This window comes from Phaenicophaeus curvirostris, chromosome 15, assembly GCF_032191515.1.
Source record: "Phaenicophaeus curvirostris isolate KB17595 chromosome 15, BPBGC_Pcur_1.0, whole genome shotgun sequence".
In the NCBI taxonomy this organism is placed as follows: Eukaryota; Metazoa; Chordata; class Aves; order Cuculiformes; family Cuculidae; genus Phaenicophaeus; species Phaenicophaeus curvirostris.
The window spans coordinates 2,932,808-2,957,047 of record NC_091406.1 but is presented as its reverse complement, the minus strand read 5'-3'; the positions used below and the strand labels follow the sequence as shown (position 1 = coordinate 2,957,047).

Here is a 24,240-nt window from a genome sequence, read left to right as displayed (position 1 = left end):
TGCAAGGACACAGAGGAAGGGGACGAGGAATGCTTTAGGGCGCAGAGATGCAGGGACACGGAGGGGGGACACGAGGGATACTCTGGGGCAAGAGAGATGCAAGGACACAGAGGAAGGGGACGCGGGATGCTTTGGGGCACAGGGAGGCAGGGACACGGAGGGGGAAATGAGGGATGCTTTGGGGCTCGAAAGATTCAGATACAAGGAGGAAGGGGAGGAAGGGGACGAGGGATGCTTTGGGGTGCAGGGAAGCAGGGACACGGAGCGGGGCACGAGGGATACTTTGGGGAGGGGGAGATGCAGGGACAGGGAGGAAGGGAATGAGGGATGCTCTGGGGCTCGGAAGATTCAGACGTGAGGAGGACGGGGGCGAGGGATGCTCTGGGGCGCGAGGATGCAGGGACACGCGGGGGGGCCACGAGGGATGCTCCGGCGGCCGGGGCCGCAGGGGGGGGCACCGCCTCCCGGTCCCAGCATCCCGCGTCCCCGGGCGGGAGGCGTTGTCGGCCCGGAGCGGCGGAGGGGAGGGGAGGGAGGAGAGGGGAGGGGGGGGCAGGCGGGAGCCGGCAGCCGCCACGCCCCCGGGCACCGCCATCCCGGCTCCGCTCCCGGCCCCGCAGCCCCCCCGGCATCGCCCCCTCCGCCGGCCGCGGGGCACCCGCTGCCGCAGTCATTAATTTAGGGAATAATAATAAAAAAAATAAAAAAAAAAAAAGCGAGGAAAAAAAAAAACAACAAACCACCAAACCCAGCGAAGCCTGCAAACCCGACCCTTTAAAAGTTCTTGTTTACATCCCCCCTCGTACAGTTTAAAACAAGAGTGACCAACATGCGCAATCCACCCCTGGAAACGCTGCACATCCCCCGCCGGGGGGGGGAGGGAGGGTGGGGGGGGTGCAGAAAAGAAACCGAACCCTTAAATCATGAAATAAACAGATAGAAGCAAAGCGAGGAAGAGCCGCAAAACCCCCGTGCGGTGCAGCAGCAGCAGCAGCAGCCCCCGCGGCCCCGGCAGCCCCTACCTTGGCCGGCGGAGCCTCCGCGGGGCGGGGGGGGGCGGGCGAGCTCCCGCGGTCCCGGCCGGGGCAGCCCCCTCGCCGGCTCAAGCCGGTGTCACCGCCGGGCCCGGCAACTCCATGGATGCTCCTCCAGCTGAGATGGCCGCTCCGAGGCGGCGGGGCGAGCCCTGCCCGCCTGGGTTGGTTTTTTTTTTTTTTTTTTTTCTCTTGTTTTTTTTTTTTTTTTTTTTTCTCCCTCCTGACCCCGCACTTCCTCAGGCTCCGCTCGCCCCGGCAGGAGGGAGGCGGGGAAGCGACTTTCGGAGCGGGGACGGATAATGGTGGCGGCGCTTAGACACCCCCCCCAACCCCCCACCCCTTACACACACTCACTCACACCCACCCCCCAACCCCAACCCCCCCCCCCCCCCCCCCACTCCGCCTCAAACGCTCAATTCCTCCCCCTCCTGCGCCTTCCCCCGGGCGCAGCGGCAGGACCCGCAGGGCCAGGTGCGGGTCCCAGCCCGGCCGCCCCCATGCTCAGCCCCCCGCCGGCCGCCGGGGCCCCATGGCGCTGCCCGGAGCCCCGAACTGCCCCTCACCTGCCCAGCCCTGCACCCCGAATGGCTCTGCACCCCAGCGAGCCCCTCACCTGCTTAGCCCTGCACCCCGAATGGCTCCGCACCCGCTCAGCCCTGCACCCCAGCACCCCAAAGAGCCCCTCACCTGCCCAGCCCTGCACCCCAGCACCCCAAAGAGCCCCTCACCTGCTCAGCCCTGCACCCCAGCAGCCCTGCACCCCAAAGAGCCCCTCACCCCAAACTACCCTTCACCTGCTCAGCCCTGCACCCCAATGGCTCTGCACCCCAGCAGCCCTGCACCCCAAAGAGCCCCTCACCTGCCCAGCCCTGCACCCCTGCACCCCAGCGAGCCCCTCACCTGCCCAGCCCTGCACCCCAGCACCCCAAAGAGCCCCTCACCTGCTCAGCCCTGCACCCCAGCAGCCCTGCACCCCAAAGAGCCCCTCACCTGCCCAGCCCTGCACCCCAGCACCCCGAACAGCCCCTCACCTGCTCAGCCCTGCACCCCAGCACCCCAAAGAGCCCCTCACCTGCTCAGCCCTGCACCCCAGCAGCCCTGCACCCCAAAGAGCCCCTCACCCCAAACTGCCCTTCACCTGCTCAGCCCTGCACCCCAGCAGCCCTGCACCCCAAAGAGCCCCTCATCTGCTCAGCCCAGCACCCCAAAGAGCCCCTCACCTGCTCAGCCCTGCACCCCAGCACCCCAAAGAGCCTCTCACCTGGCTCAGCCCTGCACCCCAGCACCCCAAAGAGCCTCTCACCTGGCTCAGCCCTGCACCCCAGCACCCCAAAGAGCCCCTCACCTGCTCAGCCCTGCACCCCAGCACCCCAAAGAGCCTCTCACCTGGCTCAGCCCTGCACCCCAGCACCCCAAACTGCCCTTCACCTGCTCAGCCCTGCACCCAGCGGCTCTGCACCCCAGCAGCCCTACACCCCAAAGAGCCCCTCACCCGCTCAGCCCTGCCCCCCAGGAGCCCCGCACCCCAATATCCCCGCCCCCCTACAACCCCTCACCTCAAACTGCTCCGCAGCAGCTCAGCCCCGCACCCCCGGAGCCCCTCAGCCCCGCACCCCGCTAACTCTCCCCGCAGCCCGGGTCCCGCCGCTCGCTCAGCCCCCGCTCGGCCGCCCCCGCTCCCCCCGCACCGCCGGGCGCGGAGCCGCCGCTGCAACCTTCAGGAAAAAAAAAAAAAAAAAAAAAAAGCTTATACTTTAAAAAAAAAAAAAAAACAAGCGCACACACAACCTTTTGGCGCCATATTAATGACGTACTTAAAATTTGCCATTTCTCCTGCGTCAAAAAGACGGTTCTTGCCCAGCGCGGGGCGCAGCCGCTCCCCCCGCGCCCCGCTCCGCAACCCGCGCAGCAGCCGCGGCCGCGGGGCGTGGGAACCGGCGGCGGAGGGACGAGCGGGGGCCGCGGCCGCGCCGGCGGAGCCGCGGGGAAGGGGGTTGGAATGGGGTGGAGGGGGAAAACGTGTCCCCTCCCCAAAACTTCGCGGAGTTTCCGCGGAGAAGCGCGGCTCCCGCCTCCTCCCGCGGGGGTGACCCCGCCGTGTGCTCCCCGCGGGGGATGCTGTGGCCCCCACAAGGATGCTGTGGCCCCCCAGGAGCACGACCTGCATTCCAAGGATGCTGTGCCCCCCAGCAGCACGACCTGCATCCCAAGGATGCTGTGCCCCCCCAGGAGCACGACCGGCATCCCAAGGATGCTGTGCCCCCCCAGGAGCACGACCGGCATCCCAAGGATGCTGTGCCCCCCCAGGAGCACGACCGGCATCCCAAGGATGCTGTGCCCCCCCAGGAGCACGACCTGCATCCCAAGGATGCTGTGCCCCCCAGCAGCACGACCTGCATCCCAAGGATGCTGTGCCCCCCCAGGAGCACGACCGGCATCCCAAGGATGCTGTGCCCCCCAGCAGCACGACCAGCATCCCAAGGATGCTGTGCCCCCCCAGGAGCACGACCGGCATCCCAAGGATGCTGTGCCCCCCAGCAGCATGATCTGCATCCCAAGGATGCTGTGCCCCCCCAGGAGCATGACCTGCATCCCAAGGATGCTGTGCCCCCCCAGGAGCACGACCTGCATCCCAAGGATGCTGTGCCCCCCAGCAGCATGATCTGCATCCCAAGGATGCTGTGCCCCCCCGGGAGCATGACCTGCATCCCAAGGATGCTGTGCCCCCCCAGGAGCATGACCTGCATCCCAAGGATGCTGTGCCCCCTCCCACCCCCCCCAAGGATGCTCTGGGCTCCATGTGGCTCAGGGCTGCCTCTTCCCACCTGCTTCCCCAGGATGAAAACCAGCAACAGGGTGGCCGTCGGAATAGGAATGCTTTCTTCAATTAAAATACTAATAATTGCATAGACCTGCCTACAAAACATACATCTTTCTGAACTCCCAGAGGCCCAACACTCAAGCAAACTGCAGAAGTTGTCTTGTGCTGTTTTAAAACATTAAAATAGAATCATAGAATAACCAGGTTGGAAGAGACCCACCGGATCATCAAGTCCAACCATTCCCATCAATCACTAAACCATGTCCCTTAGCACCTTGTCCACCCGTGCCTTAAACCCCTCCAGGGAAGGTGACTCAACCTCTTCCCTGGGCAGCCTCTGCCTGTGCCCAATGACCCTTTCTGTGAAGAATTTTTCCTAATATCCAGCCTAAATCTCACCTAGCAGAGCTTGAGGCCATTCCCTCTCGTCCTGTCCCCTGTCACTTGGGAGAAGAGGCCAGCACCCTCCTCTCCACAACCTCCTTTCAGGTAGTTGGAGAGAGCAATTAGGTCTCCCCTCAGCCTCCTCTTCTCCAGGCTGTGGAAGATTAAAATTCAGGTTAAAGATGGTCTTTCTATCACAAGCTGCCACCCTCTCTTCAATTCATTAAGCAGGTGAGCGCTAAAACCGAGTTACCGGTTGTTCAAACTCATTGGAACCACAGGTAGAACCGCCAGGCAAAGGCAGGCAGATGCTCCCTGCTGCACGTCCCTGCACTGGCTCCTTATAATTTCCTAAACTTGAATGAATTAGGCTGCAGCTTTCTGCCTTGGCAGCCTGTACTGGATGTTTTCCTAATACTCCAAGTCCTTTGGCTCTTCCAAAGATGAGAGCAGAGGAGGAGAGGAGCATTGCTTTAGCCAGTCTTGGGTTTAGTCTGGTTTTTTGGACTGTAACTCTAGAAATTGGGTCTTGAAATTTGGCATGAGGGAGCCTTTTACGCTCTTTTAGATAAACCCACCCAAATGAGGCACGTTATTGGGCTTTGAAGAAGAGCCACTCACAACACACACTAAAACCACACCTGATTGTGGCTGCTGAAGTTCCCCAAGATGCTGCTCTTGGGACACTTGCTGCTCCAGGCTCAGAGCCTGCTCAGTGATCCCCCAGGGCATGGGAAACTCCAGCCCCTTGGTAAAAAAAAAAAAAGACTTTCCTGCTGTTTCAGGAGCAGTGGGACTGAGTATAATCCTTTTCCATGGGTCCCCACCAGCCCCAAGTACCTTGGTGGCTGCTGGCCCTGCTGCTCCTGCACCCGGTGCCATTCACTGGTAGGACTTCACCTATGAATCCCACCCCATCTGCGTTCCCCAGCTGCATTGAGGGGCATCTTGAAGATCACTGTGTTACCTCTTTAGAATCAGAATAGTTTGGGTTGGAAGAGACCTTAAAGATCATCCAGTTCCACCCCCTGCAATATGCAGGGACACCTCCCACTCGATCAGGCTGCCTGAGGCCCCATCCAGCCTGGCTTTGAACATCAGAAATGTCCAAAGTGAAGCATCTGTAGTGATTTAAGGAGACATTCTTGTGCATGCATATTCTAATGCATTTCTAAATTACACCCTCACAATCTGTTTTCCCTGCGTGCCATGGACCTGCTCTGTAAGTCAAAAAGAAAACAAATTTTGGCCAGATCCTCATCTTACCTGCAGAATGAAAAGCTGCACGTGGAAGAAAGCAAGGGTTGCAACACGTGGATGCAGTCCGAGAGCGAGGACAGGTTAGAAGTCTTCTTTAGAAGAGGAATCTCTCCTTATCACAGGCTTTGTAACACTAACAAAGCCATTAAACTAAACTTCTGGGTGCTGCTGGTTGTCTTCTCCACATGGCTGGTGTACGGCTCAAAACCTTTAGCCTGAATCGCTGACATCTGTCTTCGTACAGCTGGAAGCAGCGGGTGCTGCACTTGCACGCGTGAAGTGCTGTATCATGTTAAATGCTCTGAAAAAAGCAGCATTACGCTTCTCAGATGGAGTACCCTGAATTAGTCAAAACTGACCTTAATCCATCCATGTGTCACCCTGACCCATCTTCATAACGGCTCTTTGGGGAGGATTAATGAAGGTGCTGGAGCACTGATGCAGCGTAGCGAAAAGGACCGTAGAAAAAGCCACAAGGAAATTAATAATAACTCTGTCTTCATGGGAACCTGCCAATGTCGCTGCTCCGGTCCCGTGTGCCGCTACAGCCTTACGATCCTTCTGGCTGTTTCTCTGGAATTCCTGGACAATACCTCTAAAGGAGGTCACAGCGTGTCAAAAGCCAGGTACGCTCATCACACGGGCTGCACACAGGAGGTCCGAAGCATCCCTAGGCTCAATCTCAGTGCATTTTTGGTATGCAGAAGGTGAGCGCCTTGTTCTGCTTGAAAACCGCACGCAGAAATATTCGAGCTGTATTTCCTGTGGCTATGAAATCCAAAAGCAGTCAGACATGTCAATAATGTGCTGAGCTAAGGCCTAGGATCGCGTGCCGAACAATGGGAACGAGCCGGCGTTGCTGAGCCCCTCGGCGTCCGTCCCATGCACTGCCACGCCACAGCCATGCAGAATTGTGGAATGGGTTGGGTTGGAAGGGACCTCACAGCCCATCCAGTCCCACCCCTGCCACGGGCAGGGACACCTCCCATGGATCAGGGGCTCCAAGCCCCATCCAGCCTGGCCTTGAACCCCTCCAGGGATGGGGCAGCCACCCCTGCTCTGGGCAACCTGGGCCAGGGCCTCCCCACCCTCACACCAAAGCATTTCTTCCTGATATCTAATCTCAAACTCCTTTCTTTCAGCTCAAAACCATTCCCTCTTATCCCATCCTTGCACTCCCTGATCAAGAGCCCCTCCCCAGCTTTCTTTTAGCCTCTTCAGGTACTGTAGGACCACTATAAGGTCTCCCCAGAGCCGTCTCTTCTCCAGGAAAAATAGAACCTGAGCATGCAATTAATATCTTGTTCTACTTCAACAAAAGGGTGTAGATTAAGTTGCACTAGCAACAAAAATTCAGACATTTCTGCATTTTGGGTACTTTCCTGGGCAGTGGCGATCATAGGCTCAACTGATTTTTAGCTACCATATATGCACACTTAAACAAAACTTGTATACAAATGCATATATGTAACACACACATAAAATACACAGAGATAACACCTGATGGATGGTTATACGGAAAGGTCATGTATACGATATATATACTTGGTTTACAGAGCATGACATTTAAGTAACACTTAGACAGAGCTCTGACAAGGTGTTGTCAGTTGGCATTTGCTAAGAGAAGAAATAAATCTAATAATAATAAAAAAAAACCAAAAAAAAAGAAGCATTTTGGAAGAAATAATGCTGCACAAATCCTCTAAAAGGACAGAATTATCTACACAACAAAGGCTCGGCTGATTGATGCTAAAATAAGCAGTTATGCAACAAGTAAGAAATACGATCTCCAGGGAAGAAACCAGCAATGTTTTCCTTTTATCTTCACTCACCTGTGCTTATTTTTGCAAACCTGAAAGAAAAATATAGGCAAGCTTTCGATGACGAGCACGTAAGTAGAATTAACAGATGTTTTTAAGTGAAGGATGGAGTCTTTAGGAGTTTTGCATGAGTTCTGCAGAGCTGAATCATGTCACTAATCCTAAATCCCCTGAAGCAGGACAGAGCTATTGCTTCCACTGCTCGTGTCCCAAAGCTGCTACCACGCTCGAGGGGAGCGCGGTGCTGGCAGGACTAAGGATGAGTTTTGGGGATGAATTGGCTCAACCTAGGGTTATGACTACAAAACTGTTGAAGCAACTTCAAGAGAACAAGCACATCGCGAACTCACAGAATGGTCAAGGTTGGAGGGACCCTCTGGAGCTCAGCAGGTTGCCCAGGAACACATCCAGGTGAGGCCTGAATCTCTCCAGAGGAGAGTCCACACCCCCCCAGGCAGCCTGTTGCAGTGCTCTGCCACCCTCACAGTAAAAATGTTCTTCTTCACATTCAAGTGGAACTTCCCATGCTTCGGTTTGTACCTGTTGACCCTTGTCCTGTCATTGGGCACCACTGAAAAGAGTATAGCCCCATCCTCTTGAAACCCACCTTTTAATTATCGGTAAGCACTGATGAGGTCCCTTCTGTCTTCTCTAGGCTGAACAGAACCAGGTCCCTCAGCTTCTCCTCCTAAAAGAGATGCTTCAGTCCCTCAATCTAGGATATTTAATCTCCCAACACTTCAGTTTAAGAAAACTCAGCCTGAGGCCAGTGGAAATTTTAGTGCAGACTGATCTCACGGGAGAGGAAGGGGAAAAGCCAGTTGCTTTCTTCTCATTGAATTTGATTACCCTGGTATGTTGGCACCAGACATATGGATAGGACAGGTCCAAGGGAGCCCCCAAGCATAATGAAAACCCACTGTCGTTTTGAAGGCGCTTAGAAACAATCCATTTTGTGATGTTAGCTAGTGAGAAACAGGGAGGAAAGCTCAGCACCCTCAGCCTCCCCTTGCTGTAGTACCCACACAGCCCTGAAGCTGGGTGCTAGAGGACCATCACAGGGCAGGAAGATGCTCTGATGGAAGAGAGCACATGGAGATCTTCATAAATGCCACACAACTTGAAAACAGTGCAGGAGACACACAGCTGCTAATTTACTGCCTCAGATACCCTCTTCTGAAGCCTCTGGTAGCCAGAAGTTGTCAAAATAGCCTCATGGCTACTTTAATTTCTATCAAGAGCTAGAGTAGCACATAGCCATTCCAGGAGGGGAACACAAAGATGATGAAAACCTTGCTGCATCCATATTGCAGGTAGGGTTGTCCAACATCCCAGCTAAAATTGGGATATTTAGTTTTTATTAAAGTATGTGTAAATTTGGAGAGTCGTAAGCAGATGCAGTAGAAGGAAAAAGAACAAGCTCAGTTCTAAATTACAATAATAATCACTCCCATCATCTTTGAGAATGAACTGCCAGAGAAAGATCAAGGGAGAGATGGCTGCTATGGTCATTATATAAAGTAATCCCTTTTCTTTATCATTCATTCTGTGTAACTCTTCCTCTCTGAAGCTGAGAAAAAATACTATACTTGCAGGAGAAGAAAATTTGATTTGGCAGATGAGTGGATAGTGAGATTTTGTTTGGAGTCTCAATTACCTCCAGTAGCTAGAAATTTAGTATCAAAATAAACTGTAAACAGAAAAAAAAGGGGGGATATAGCATTACAAATGTCCATTCCTTGATGGATAGCTCAAAAAAATCTCTGTATTCCAGCAACAGCTGCTTTAATATCTTTTAAAGAAATGGCAGCCTCTCTCTGTCTGAAGGGATTACCTTTAAGGAATGCATCCGTAAGTAGGTTTGTGCCAAGATGCTCAGATTCTTGTGGGGTTTGTGCACTGGTTTTTTTTCTGTCAGATTTCAAGATTCCTTTTTTTGTTGATTGTTTATTTGTTTTTTTGTAAGTTCACTTGCGTTGCAAAGTGCATCTAATACATCACATATTATGCAGTCCCTGAACTGGAAGAAGTGGATTTTCGAAGTGTCCTTGAGGGTAGATTTCATTGAGTCATTAGGGCTGGAAAAGACTTCCAAGATAATCAAGTCCAACTGTCAGCCCAGCACCACTGTGCCTACTAAACCGTGTCCCCAGGTGCCACATCTACATGTTTTTTTAATTCTTCCAGGGAAGGAGAGCCCACCACTTCCCTGGGGAACCTGTTCAAATGCTTTGGAGAAATAAGGACCACGGGTGGTCAGCCGAACAGCTTTGGTGCTGCTTCTGCAATAAGAGACCTTTTATATTATATTTTGGGGCCCCTCACCACAAGAAGGATGTTGAGGCTCTGGAGCGAGTCCAGAGAAGAGCAATGAAGCTGGGGAAGGGGCTGGAGAACAGGCCTTATGAGGAACGGCTGAGAGAGCTGGGGGTGTTTAGCCTGGAGAAGAGGAGGCTGAGGGGAGACCTCATTGCTCTCTACAACTACCTGAAAGGAGGTTGTGGAGAGGAGGGAGCTGGGCTCTTCTCCCAAGTGACAGGGGAGAGGACGAGAGGGAATGGCCTCAAGCTCCACCAGAGGAGGTTCAGACTGAACGTTAGGAAAAATTTTTTCACAGAAAGGGTCATTGGGCACTGGCAGAGGCTGCCCAGGGAGGGGGTTGAGTCACCCTCCCTGGAGGTGTTTAAGGGACGGGTGGACGAGGTGCTGAGGGACATGGTTTAGTGTTTGATAGGAATGGTTGGACTCTATAATCCAGTGGGTCTCTTCCAACCTGGTTATTCTATGATTCTATGATATCTCCTCATGCTTTGGATGGATCCTTGAGCATCAAGCAACATGCTTCCCCACTTTCATTCCTTTGCTCCCTTTTTGTTGGCATTTCAAACATCCCCTGTTCAGTGTGATAATGCAATAACATGGCTTCTTCGGACACTTAGAGTTTCATCGTGAAGCAGTTTGGCTGCTATGGGCAAAGTCCATAGTTCTGAATGACGGGTAATAAAAAATAGTAGTAGATTTAGAAAAGTTAGAATAGTTTGGTTGGAAGGGACCTACAAGGATCACCTAGTCCACCTGCCAAAGTACCTCTTCTCTCCCTCATGAAGGGCTATCCCCATGGCAGAACATGCCATCACCAGCCCTTGTCCTGCCCTTTCCCACCCCACAACCCAGGGAAGGATCTCCCTAGGTGTAAAAGCAGTTGTGTTTTACTCCCCTGAGGAGGCCAGCAGAGCTTTCCTCCTCTGGCAGCTGCCCTGGCTTGACAGGGTGCCTTCCCACCTGCAGATCCCAGCACAGAACAAGCAATTACTTTCCCAATTAAAAACAAAAAGAGGAGAGACACTAAAGATCTGAGTCACAATTCAATGCGCCATTGGAATGAACGCTACATATGCTAAACAATACATGCATCAAGACTGCATTAATCCACATTTTATACGGATTCCCTCTAGACATTCAGTTTATAACTGAGTTGGCTATTTCCCTTTATTTCTCTGGAGTTGGAGGGTGTGAAAAAGACATTTCCATTTCATTGACTAAGTTCCCAAGGGGAGAGTTTATGAAAGTGCAAATGCATAATTTACTGCCTGACAGGATAGAGATGGTATCGGATTTTTAAAAAATAGTGTACCCTGAAAACCAAAATCGCTAGAAGAGACATTTGTTTTCCGTAAGTACCATATTTTAGAAGCATTTAATTTAGCTTAGAAGCACTGTTAAAAATATATGCATTGTAAATTGCAGCTGTATAACATGATATTTATCAGATAATGTCACTGAATAGTCTCCTGTTGCAATATAAATGCCAAAGCATTTATAGAAAATAAATGTTGAAGTAGAGAGCTTTCTTTTCAAAGTGGAAAACCATTATCTCATCCAAAAGTCATAAATAAAATGATGGAGGTTTGCTTATGGGGTTGGTATTAACCATAGGGGAGGCTGACACAAACACTCCCTAAGTGTCCAAAATAACTTTTACATCCAAGAAGCGGCTGGGTGGATGGATGGACAGCTGATTCACTGGCTCAGCAGCTATGAGGGGGAGGTGTAGCACACCAGCAGGACAGGGTTCTAGGCCACATTCAGAAGAAAATACTTTAGTACTGGTAGCTCTTTGCAGGGGGGATCCCCCACTGAGTCTTGTCTGGAGGACATAGAGTGCGCGCCATAAAATAAAATTCATAAAACATCACAGCAACAAGAGCACAAAGACTTGTTAAATCATTGAGTTCATCATCTCCTAGGACAGCCCCTCTGCAGAGGACATACCAGCTATCTATTTGCCCTTTGAAAACAAGCCACTCCTAACTAGCACTGCCAGGCTGCTGAGCAGCCCCACATCCACCTGAGCCTGTTTGCTGGTGAGCTCCAGGGGTGACAGGTAACCACTGAAGCAATAATTCCCGCACGCCAGGACTTTAACACATTGTATATGCAACACGTACCCCCTTTATAGTGGTAATAATCTCCAAATCAATCGTACCTGGCAGTGGAAGTTTAACATTAATGACTTTCTTATTATGGATGGAAAAACCTTTTGGAGCTAATGAGCAGAAACAAGACCGCTTAGCTCCTACCTGAGGAGGTGACTCCACGGTCATGACCAACAGTTGGAGCAGAACTGTAGTGATGCTTGCTTGAGCACAGCAAATCCAGAAGAGTCGCTCTGGCCGGCTACGCTGCCTCTGCCTTTGGAGCGGAGACCTGAGCTCAGAAAGGGCTTTAGGGATCTAAACTGGTACCCACCTAGCAGCAGGGAGGAGACAGCGCGTTAGCCATCACAGCCATCCCCCCAGAAGCATCCCCCATCCCTCGCAATGCCAGCTGGGACTGTGGTCCCAGGGGAAGCCTCGCTCTCCTCAGCCAGGGACAGCTGCCGAGGTGTGAAAAGAGGGGGGTCAGTTTAATTTTATCTTCACAGCCAGGAGAAAACAGGACTGAGCGAGTTACACGTTTGGTTTCCAAGCTGGTCCCGCAGGGCAGAAGGAGCGGGCGAGCCAGGGAGGGTGCACACCCTGGCCAGAGCACGCGTGGCATCGCGCAGTGCCCGGGGTGGTGGCATCTGCCCTGGCATAGCTTGGGGAGCAGCTCGCCGCAAGCCTGCCTGCTGGAGGGAAAATAAACAAATCCAGTGAGTCACAAAGGCAAGCGGCATATGATGGGGACAGGTACTTATGCAAATAGACTGTTAACACCCAGCCAGACAGAGCTGATAAGCCTCCTAGGCCAGCTGGAGGCTTCTTCATCCTGCTGGGGGGAGGAGGAGGACAGCTTTGGGATAACAATAGAAAAACCGAAAAGCAAGAGCAAGGCAGCTCTGGGAAGGTTGCACAGGGCTGCTCGGCTTTGGTACCAATCTGCTGTACCCTGCCATGCCAGCATGATAGCTGAGGTGCTCAGCACTGGCAGCCACTCTCTGCTCTGCTGCTGGAAGCATCATCTTGTGCTGGTGCAGGTGAGCTACCCAGATGCATCCTCCTGCACCGGTGCAGGTTAGGGATCCAGAAGCATCCTCCTGCACCGGTGCAGGTTAGCGATCCAGAAGCATCCTCCTGCACCGGTGCCCATCACCGATACCCTCCTGGAGTGGTAGGCACCTGCCAGCTCACATCTCCTTGCATGCCAGCAGCAAGGTAATCAATCACGCAGCAAAGTTTCTCAGATTTGTGAGGCTGCAGCACATGCAGCACTGCCTTCCACTGCTGTTGTACTATCCTGATAATTCTCCCCCCTTCTCTGCAGACCAACCTCCTCCAGGAGCATGAATGAGAGGCAACTGATCCTTCTTCAGTGCTGCTGGGGATCCCCCAGGAAGCATCATATCTGGCCTGTCTGGTCTGCTGATAATCAGATAGAGGGGGTTTAAAATGATCAAGCCTAAGCAGCTGAAATCCAAACAGGAATAGGTAATGGGGTCAGAAAACAAATGCTGCAGCCAGGGCACAGCCAGAGGGTCTGCAGCATCCAAGGGACGGAGCAACACACATTCAAGGCAGGCTGAGCCAGGAGCTGCAGTGTTTCTTCAGCTGCTCCCCAGAAAACAGAATCTCCCAAGTCCTCTTAGCACTGAGAAACCTGTATGAAAGACCTCATGTTGCTTCACAGAGCCCTGAGAGCCAGGTGGCTCCTTGCCTTGCATCCATCACCATAAGCCTGAGTCATAAAAGAAAGGATTTTGCTTCCCTGGAGTGCAGGACACCTCCTGCAGCATCACCACCCCCAGCCCCTGGCCCCACACTGGCTCTGTCAATACCTTCAGCTGCCTCACCCATGGGCAGGGAAGAGGGGACACAAGCACCAAAGAAAAGGAGGGGGATTGCTAAGTTTAGGGAACACGTTTCCCCCACCACTCTGATTTCCAGCTCGTATTAATGATGTAATGCTCCAACGGTGAGACGCCAAAGTTTGCCCTTCCTCTGGTATTCCCTTAGGAAAAAATATTACTGCAATATAGGACTGAAAATTGAAACAGGCTGGTGATTCACCAGAGAAAATGCCTCTCCCTTTTCCCTATTCAGTGAGGCAGAGATGAATGTTGCAAGGTTTGAAAGAAAAACTGAAGAAGCCTTTAATTAATCCCTGGAGGCTGAACTATGCCAGATATGGCCAGAATTTCTCCTCTGCCTCCTTTTTGGAGCAAGAATGTGCTGCTGTCTGCCTGCTGCTGCTCTTTCTGGGGGATTCTCCCATCCTCAGAGGAGGATCAAAAGCATTTTCCAAAGCTTTTTTGGGGAAAGAGTGTGGCTGCCAGGGAAGCCTCACTGTGTCCCGGGGCAGTGAGGAGACCAGGCATCCCCTCTGTCATTTCCCAGATCAACGAAGCTTTTTGGAAGCTCCTACCTGCTGGGAGGAAAATTTCCAAGTTCAAGGTCAGGTTTGTTTGTCTTCCATCCTGACAGACAAACCATTACACAATATTCAGGAAGTCACTTTTATCAAACTCAATTCAATTTATAAGATTAAGAGCACGGAAAAACAAATACTGGTGCTGGATGGAAAGTGCTGGTGCTAACCAGGCCACTGCTTTGTTTGGACAGGGATTGTTAATAGGGTATCTCTTATTTCCACAAGTCAGTAGGGGCAGGATACAAAATGTGCTGCTCTTTATAGGGGTCTGGCAATAATGAGAAAAATTAACCCTTGCTTTGGGGGCAGAAACTGCAGCAAAGGGGTTTTTTTTGAGAGCAATTTCTGTTGTTTCTACCACAGGTCCTGCAGAAATGGCTCCATCTCAGGATGGTTTAGTGTTTGATAGGAATGGTTGGACTCGATGATCCTGTGGGTCTTTTCCAACCTGGTGATTCTATGATCCCATGGTGCACTGGAGAAATCTTAACTTGCAGAGGGAAACCAGTACTAAGTAAGGCCCAGGCTGGCCCTACGTCTGATCTGCAAGTCCTGAGGTCTGCAAAGAAGAAAAGCACCAGGAACTGCAACAGGGGAGCATCGATCGTTCATCCCACAGAGCAGAGACCTGTAGCAGAGATCACAGCAGCCAGAGCAGGACATACACTTTTTCTGACCAAAGCCCTTACAAAGTTGAATATTCACCACTACTGAGACTAGTGCAAGCCAGAGCTTTCTGTTTCTACAGGAAAAGAACTGGAAATTTAGTTTCCAGCACTATTAAATCCCTTAATCCAGTGCCACATGTATGTATATAACATACACAGAGAAGGTTAACACGTTGTAATAAGGAGCTAGAGTTTGATAGTAGCTCAGAGAGAACCTGAGGTTTGAAAGAAAACTATTAGCAATAGCAGATTTGCAAGTTCAGCTATGGGAAGGACCAAAAAAAAAATCTCAGTGCATGCTATACATCTTCCTTTTATTGACTGCTTTGTGGGGAGCTGCATTTCTTGTTGAATTTTGGAGCTGCAGACTGCACTCTGCGTCGATTCTGCTTATAGAGTGGTGGTAATTAAACCTCTGGAGCATTAAGTTACCATTTTAACCAAATGCCTGTATTTTATCTTGATGGGAAATTGAGAGCAAGATTCAGAATTTCACAGTAAATAAAAACTGCTGGCTGTTTCACAGATAATCCATTTCTTCACCTTGTGAGAGAGAAAAATCAACCTGTACTGTTTCTTCTTCCCTTTTACTAACACATGCACTCCTTGAGGAAGCTCAGCAGTGGCACTGCCAGCTTCTGCACACTGTTCAGCCTCTAAAATAGTGATAATCATAATGTGGCTCCTTAATTACACTTTTAATCCAGGGTCTGGTGTCTTTATCTCCATGTAAGCAAACTGAAGCACGCAGAATTTTGCACTAGTGCTCTTAGAGGCCAAGGGCACAGCCAGGAATCACCCCGCATCCAGGTTCCCTGTCTGTCTGTCCGTCCACTATAGTCACCATTTGGCTTTGAAATAATCTTATCTACAGATATGCAAGGTGCAAATCTAGTTTATTGTTAAGACTCAGCTCTGATGACAACCCTTCATCACCTCACACCCATAGCTCAGGGATCAGGCAACTACAGCCACTTCAGTCAGGTAGGTTCAGACTGACTATCTAATAAAAGTGGTTATATTCACTGTGTAGCATCCTGAGCCTACCTGAACAAGCAGCCTGAACAGGTGAATCCCTCAAATCCACTATTTTATTGCAGTTAGCAGCAATAGATTGCTGGAACAAGGCTCAGATACTCAGCAGCACTAGCAAAAGGCTGCAAGGCTGTAGTGTGCGCTGGCTCCGTTTCGCACAGGCAGTGGTATTGCCTGCTCTGGGAGATCTGTTACTTTGATAAACAGAACAGTTGCTTGTGCAGGGGATTGGGCTCAGTGGCTTTCAAAGCACAGCCGTTGCCACAAAGGCTTTCATCCTTTGCTTTCGGAGTAAAGTGCATCCTCCCTGCCCAGAGCAGCAACAGGTTTACCACAAAATACTTGCAGCATTTGATGTCTACAGAGGCTGGTGTTACTCACCCAGTTGCTTCTTATGTAAATGTGCTACCATCCCTGGGATAGATCCTCCCTGGGAGAATCAAGGGCTGCTGGAGATGCCCATCCTTGTGTGTCATCTGAGGCCACAGGCTCGTTTGGGGCCGTATTTCTCAGCTGCCTCCTGCAGATCTTCAGGTTGACTCGCCACGTCGTGGCATCAGGAGCTGGTGAGCACCAGAGCCCAAGGCTGCAACACTTCACCACCATCATCGCTCCACCTCCAGCCAGCTGGTTAAGTGGAAATAACGGCTGTCAGAGCACATGGGTACACGCAGACACACACAGAGATTCGCAAAGGCTCAGGAGAGCTCCTGGGTGCACAGCTGTCGCGGAGAGAGCTGTCAGGAGGAGATGCCTGGAGCACATCCACTGCCTCCCAGCAGGCACCTGCTGGGCACACCAGCCCAGATGCCATCCGGATTGACACCTCTTGAGGATCCTCACTAGCAGCCCTGCTCCTCACTATCCCACCCTCTCCACAGTTCAGGAGCTCCTCCTGGAAACACAAGGAGCCGAAGTTCTGATGAAGGCTTCTCCAGAGAGAAATGCAGCTGTTGCTGGCATGGTTGAGACCTGAAACACAGTGAGATGGCTTCTAATTTGAGAAGGGTAACAGAAGAAGTCACTTTGGAGAAACTGGTGTTTGCTCTTGAAAGAGTGTGAATTATTCTATTATTCATATCTAATAGAGGAAATGAAAACTAGAGATCTGGGATTTCACACCTGCCTTCCATCATATACTAGGATGCGATGGTCTCCAAGTCTAACTGATATAAATCCCCCATCCAACTGTTACACGCCCTGTTTTTGAATCCAACATGAACAAACAGAAAAAGCAATATAAAAAAGAATTCTTCGCCAACCAAGCAAATAAAGGAAGGAAGACAAATCTACTACTTCACATGTCTGGATCTGGGGTAGGAGAAAAATATCTGATCATCTTCCACATTTCACAGGACAAATATAAAAGTACCTTCTTTGAAAGGCTCATCTAGGCATTATTCTGCATTCTGACATTAAGGGGAACATTACTTGCTTGCGTCTGCTCTCAGGAATGGGTAAACTGGTCTGGTGGTTTGGAAAAATACAAGTAAGCATCTATATTTTAATTATTATTCTTTTTTCCACAGACCACTGCCATTTTTTATTTGGGTGATGGCCAGAGTTAGAAAGGATAAAGCAACGCAAGGCAAAATTTTCTCAGAGTATTTTTTAGCTATGAGCTTCTGGAAACGGCAAAAGAAACCTTGTTTGTGTGAAGCTGATCTCAGATGATCAGACTGAATAGCCAGGATACCACTCAGTCACCTACATTTTGTGATGCTGGGTAAGTTACCAGGATCAGTAAAGATACAAAAAAGATGCATTAATCAAAGATTAAATTGGAAAAATACACAAGTAACTCAAGGATGCTGCAACAACTCTACGGAACAGCTCAGATCTCCACTTTCCATGCGGGTGTAGGTGGTTTGCTGCCACCCTCTCCCTTTTCCCCCTTTCCTTCGCACCCAGGTGTTATCCCATCCTCCCACTCACCTAGGCCCAGTTTCATCCACCACACGCAGACTGGATTTCTTCATAATCATGTCTCAAGCTTGCACTTTAACATCACTGAAGCCTCCTTTTTAAAAGAAAAATGTACTCTCCACCAAGCCTCCCTGCTCTTTTATCAGTTATTGTCATCTTCAGTTTCAACAGCTGCCCTCAAGACCACATCAATTCACTCCACAATCATACTGGTCCTTTGTGTACATTATTTACAAGCTTCTCGCCTTCTCCTCTTTATTCCTATTACCTCTCCCCATCTCCTCTTACCTCTCGGAACCAATAACCTACCTACCATACCGCCAGCCCATAACCTTTACCCCGCCAGCCTCTCTAATCCATCTGTCAGCTCTTTCCCTGAGCGCAGGCTCGCTTTCTCCTCAGCCTCCTTTTAAGCCTGGGAAAACCTTCCCGATAAAATCTCAACAGCCACTCCTTTCTCCTCCTCCAGAACCATCCTTACAGCTCGCTTCTGCCAAAACCCTACTGAACGCAGCCCTGCCTGTGGCTGGGCAACCCAGGAACTAAGATTTGCTTTCCTTTCTTCTTCCTTCTGCTCTCAGCTAAGCATTCCCCAAACCAAATAACACCAAAGAGGGGTCCTTGCCTTATGCATCTATATTATTTTTAGTCTGTATCCCCATAGTTGTTAGTGCCTGCAGAACGTAAGACCCTCAGGGCAGGGATTGCCTTTTTTCCCTGCTTTTGCAAAGCACCTTAGCCCAGCCGTGGCTCAATTCCCGTGCATGCTCCCAAAATATAAACACGCACTGATAAGAGCAAATTCCCTGGAGGAGAGGCATGGAGAGCTGGGAACACCAGCAGACTGCAGAGAACAAGCTGAAGAGAGACCAGACTAACCGGACAAGAGCAAAGAGAGCACAGAGCACTCAAACTGGTCATGAAGCATGGGAGCAAGTGACCACCAGCACTTCCAGAAGCTCTAGTCCATCACAGAGCAGTTTGAAGCATCCCAGTTTCCCTATACAACAACTTTGTTTTCAGCAAAAAGCTGTGCTTTTGGCCTTCATTTCTAAACCAAACCCATATTACCACAGCTAAAATGCCAGAGCTCATTAAGAAGAGAAAGCACCTATTTTCTAGACCCCTCTCCAGGAACTGGAGCACACAGCAAGTCTTCCCCGAGAAGCAGATAGCTAGCTGGCAATTTGGTCAACCCTGAATTATATGCTGGAGTGCTAACTTCCCTTGTGGTTGTAAAAAAGAAAGGCTTTAAAAACACGATTTTAAATGATGCCCAGGGGTATATTTAAAGAGCAGCTAGCCAAATTCCACCCTGCCTGCTGTAGCGCTGTTGGGCTCCACAGCAGATAAGAGCACGGCGTTTGGCCAAGTAGTTTTCACCATCATTATATAATATTGATGTTCTATTGACTACACACAAATCCTGGCACAGCATCTGAGATTACATTGATTTATTAAGTTGATAGCACGCACTGGTGCCAAGCTACCAGGTACATCGATCAGCTGCCTGGGCTGAACTTCAGCATCTAACTTCCAGCACAATTTGACTGATCAGCAATACCATAATTGGTTGCAAATGTCCTTCCCTTCTATTTGTTTTGTTAAGCGGCTTTTTCATTAATGCAGCAGAGCCAAGTAAATAAATATGACTATACTATTGGACTGAAGGCAGAGAATAGTCGAGAACTGGATTCAGACTGGGACGGAACAGCGCGATACTGTCAAGCCAGCACTCTTTTTTTAGACATTCTCCATTTTGCTCCTTTTAGGGCTCTGGTTGCTTCAAGAGAGATCTTTTAGCAAGAGGAACATGGCCAATATGCTCAGCAAACCACCAATTTATTGAACTTCTTATACCCTCAAATGCCCTAAGTCAATAAGTTTGTTATTAGGCCAAGCCTTCTTGTCTCTGCTTTGAATACAGTCCTCAGACATCCCTGCTACGAGAGGAAACTCAAGCATCAGAGAGCAGGCTCTCTGCTCTGGAGGGCAGCACTCGGGCATCAGAATGGGCTGGGAAGTCCAGCTCCCTCCTCCAACTCACTCTTAACATCAAAACTTAAGCTGACCCAGATTGCTGGGTCCCATTTCCAGAGCCCCAGCTCAGGTCTGATGCTCACAGCCTCACTGTTTTGAAGACTAAGCCCTGCTATTTTAAGTACCAAGAAGTGTCAGAAATGGTCTGAGGCCACCTAAGTTGCCAGATCTCCCTAAAAATATTAACACAAGCACTGTATCTGTGAGCAAGTGTGATTATTTGAACAGGAGAAGGGCAGAAGTGCGCTGCTGTGGCACCAGCTCTCCCATGAAATAGCTCTGTACATCACTGGATTATCACATGCAGTTTCTGATTCCCAATACATAGATAAAACATGGGGTCCTGGGTGTATAATTCCTCAATATATGCTCTTTCCACCTCTTATTTTACTCTTTTTTTATGGAAGCCAGCCCATTTCTAGCTATATTCTAAACACATGCAACCCTAGGCTGTAGACTGAAGGATGAAGAGCGATTATCTGGTGTCTTCATAGCAGTGGAACATTATTATAGACCTTTAAAACTGAGTCATTCCAACACATTATAGGTGCAAAAGTAATAAAAAAGTAATGCAAAAAAGTAAAGGCATTGACTTAGAAGTGAAGAACCAATCCATTATTTTCAACTATTTTCAGCAGGTTAGGACATTATACCTTTGATACTTCTCATTTACTGGACTTCACCTAATAGAGCCATTGTTTTCCTTCTGTTAGCTCCCTGAACATACCCGACAAGGCTTACTCCAGGGTGAATGAAATTAGAGGCTAAGCTACTTAACCGATCTTTGAGCGATCCCATTTAAATCTGCAGGACAGCAACCTGTGGCAAACAGGCACACTTCATTAGCTGGTTCTTAAACCTGTCCACAGAAAGAAATCAGGATAGAAATGTAGGTACCCTTTCTCTTTTTCTGTTGAAGAACTCTGGGCTGCAGCGACACAGAAACCCAGGGCTTTTTGGAGCACAAACCCCACAGCAGCAGCACTGGGAATGCTGTTTGAAGAGGTGGTGGACAAGGCAACGCTCCCCACCCAGTGAGGGCATACGGGGCACAGGGCTGAGGTCTGTGATTTTGCGTATGCTTTAAAAAGAGCTTAGCAGAGTCATTACTCAGCAAATAGCCAAAAGAAACAGGTTTGTAATTGGGTTGCTCAGACAGTTGTAAATCATTAGCATTTACCATGCCCTGGTGCATGTACAACCCAAGAAAATACTCTTCTTGTAAGGGCCTGTCCTGCAACTTCTGCTCAGAGCATTTATTCCTATGAGTGGGGTCACCGAAACCATTGCAATTATTAATGCGATTAAGCAGCAGATGCCCTCCCCCTCTATTTAATTTTGAAAGTGCTCTTCAGTGCCCAGACCACACCAGGCTCCTGCCTGCCTCCCATCCCAACCTGGCTGCAGAGTAGCTCCTTCCCACATCACCAACCACTTCTGTGCCTTCAAACTGCTTCTCCTAAAGCCCCAAACCCAGCTTCAGATGAGCACAAACTCCCCAAAACCTAGGGCAGCGCTCCCAGCAAAGCACGGAGCAAACCAGACAACCGCTTCTCATGCAAAGCACACCGCAAACCCACCCTGATTGGAGGGGGTTTGGTTAAGCCTTGAATTTTTTCACCCCGAGCTCTTCATGGGGAAGGAGGTCGGGCTGTCTTGCAACTGTTCCAGAAGTTAGACATGAGAGGGAAACATGCACCAGCTCTCAATGATCTGTCAAGGGCAGCGGCTGCTTCTTGGCAGGAGCCTGTGCTGAAACGCCAGCGAGGAGCTCTCCCAGCACGGCGCTGCTGCCAGTGACTAAGCAGTTTCTATAAATCAAGCTGCAGCAGAGTTCAGAAGCCTAATAATAATCTGAAGATGTAAAATAATAATATGGTGGTTTTAATGTTAAGAAGGTCACAGATAAGTGTAATAGGCATTCTAATGCTGAGACTTGTAGCTTGGTTTCGAATAATTTTAATGCTTTATTTGATGTCTGGTCTGAGAGCATTAGAAACTGGACTTAAACAATGCAATTAAGGCACAGCTGTAATCTGATCTTATTTTCTACTTCTAGCCTCACTGCTTCACCTCCTCCTCCAAGCCCTCCATCTCTCACATTAGAGGTAGTTGCCATCACCTATCTGGGCTTTGGTCATCTTGCCTGCCAAGGTGGCAGCAGGGCTCCTGCCCCCCATCCTGCTCTGTTTAGCAGCTGAGGCCACCACAGCTGATGATGTTCATGAGGTGGCTGCAAACCAGCAGCATAAAGGTGCTGACATCCTCCCCAGCACCATAAACATCATAAGAAGGATATGGAACAGTTGGAACAGGTCCAGTGAGGAGACCTCAGAGCAACCTTCTAGTACCTGAAGGGGCTACAGGAAAGATAAGGAGGGACTTTTTACAGAGGCATGGAGTGATAGGACTCGGGGCAATGGCTATAAATTGTAGAGGGGAAGACTTAGACTAGACATAAGGAGGAAATTCTTCACAATGAGGGTGAAGAAGTCCTGGCACAGGTTGCCCAGGGAAGCCATGGCTTCCCCATCCCTGGAGGTGTTCCAGGCCAGGCTGGATGGGGCTTGGAGCCCCTGATCCAGTGGGAGGTGTCCCTGCCCATGGCAGGGGTGAAACTACATGGGCTTTAAGGTCCCTTCCAACCCAAACCATTCTATGATTCCATAAACATCTAAGGCTTCTGCACAACGCATCCTGAACACCTGACAGTGCCTCTGCAGCTGGCACCAGACAAGCATTGCTTATTCCATTTACTGTAACTGTCTCGTTATTACTTTCTTTATATCAGTACAGCTTAATCCAACTAATTACCATCATGAACTGCAGCACATTAAGGCCTTGGCTATAAAGGACTATTGTACCACACTAAACGTAATCCTTCTTAAAATGCCCTGTGTCATACCTACCAGTCTTTCAAGACTGCATCCGTGTAACATACCAACACCAAGGGCTTTGTGGACCTTTGATGTTCATGTGCTGAAGGAAATGCCCCCAAAGCAGGCACAGCTTTGCACTGCCAGCTCTTTTGGGGCAGGAACAGTTTGTTACACGTATTTTCAGTACCAAGCAGTACCAGACACTGAGGCTGGAAGTAGTAGGCATTCCCAGAGCAAGGTGAGGCTCTGGCATGGGATGCTCCGAGAAGTGTCTGCCCCATCCCTGGAGGGGTTCAAGGTCAGGCTGGATGGGGCTTGGAGCTCCTGATCACAGTGGGAGGTGTCCCTGCCCCTGGCAGGGGTTAGAACTGGGTGAGCTTTGGGGTCCCTTCCAACCCAACCCATTCTATAATTCCACGATCTGCCAGGCCATCTCCATACTGACATTACTTTCGCTTTATCACTAAAGTGATAAAACCCTGCACCCCACTTCTGCCCTGGGTTCACAAAAGCCTGGCTCTTCTGCAGCTCAACACTGACTGAGAACAAGCATAGCTGTAAGATTAACCAAGCCCTCCACCTCCTGCTAATCCTGCCAGCAAGCACAACACCATTATTTAAGCATCTAAAACCCAGCTTAATTTTCAGAGGTCTGAGATGTCTGCATTGAGTCTAAAGACATCTGAGGCTCCTCAGAACCACTCAGAATCAAGGTGCTATTCTTGAATCAATATTTATGCCTCTTTAGGTATAATCTTAAGCTAAGAGAACATCAGAAATCCACAGTACAGTGCCTGAGCTGTAAAGGTACGTGAAGGTGGTGTTACAGTCAAGGCATTGCAGTGGGTTAGAAGAAATTCTGCAGAAATCCCATAACTTCTGTGTGCCCTATTTCCACATCTGTGAAATGGGGATAACAAGACATCATGTTGCGAGGTGCTGAGCCACAAAGAGTTATTATGAGAGCTGCAGAAGCTGCTATAAATACCTGAAGAATGAGGGCATTCAGTGTTACACTAATAGAATACAAAGTCTAGAAAAGCCTTTGCCTTTTAGAGATGAAGGCTTGAGATAACGACAGGAAGCTGAAAAAATCCTCCCAGACCTTCATCCACAGCCACTTGATGTTCCCCTGTGGACCAGGACACGTTGATATGGTGGGAAGGCAGTATTTATTCTTTACAGAGACAGGGATCTAAAAGCCTCCAAGCTGGTGCCTGGTTGAACTTAACTTTCACAACGAGAAGGTTATAGTTTCAAAAGTAAGCAGCAGGGCTTCCGAGCTCACTTTCAAGTTCAAATTAGGGCAAGTTTTGAGAGACTACAGACCATTTTACCACTCTTGGCTTTCTCGTGAAGTCAGGCTACTTCAACTCCTCTTCTCATCACCCAAGTGGTATGAAAAGGCTTTAGAAGAAACCTGACAGGACTTCCCACAGCAGCTCCAGCCCTCTCTCTGCAGCATGAAGGTGCTCAACTCCTGCACACCTGTGACCTATTCCTTGGACTCAGACTCTCCTG

The 24,240-nt window shown here is 49.9% G+C and overlaps 2 protein-coding genes across 3 annotated transcripts in view; one reads left to right on the top strand and one right to left on the bottom strand.

Annotated features, from left to right (window-relative positions):
- Positions 1-24,240, top strand: part of SKP1 (S-phase kinase associated protein 1) — a 259,109-nt gene that overhangs the window by 144,282 nt on the left and 90,587 nt on the right. The gene's annotated exons all lie outside the window — the stretch shown is intronic.
- JADE2 (jade family PHD finger 2) overlaps positions 1-24,240 on the bottom strand; it is a 182,451-nt gene that overhangs the window by 76,604 nt on the left and 81,607 nt on the right. Inside the window, exon 1 of one of the 2 annotated variants that reach the window (XM_069869376.1) lies at positions 1,023-1,356. The exons of the other annotated variant lie outside the window; for it this stretch is intronic. The gene's annotated coding sequence lies outside the window, so the exon portion shown is untranslated. Of the gene's footprint in view, positions 1-1,022; positions 1,357-24,240 lie in introns of those variants that run through there. 2 annotated transcript variants of the gene reach the window in all.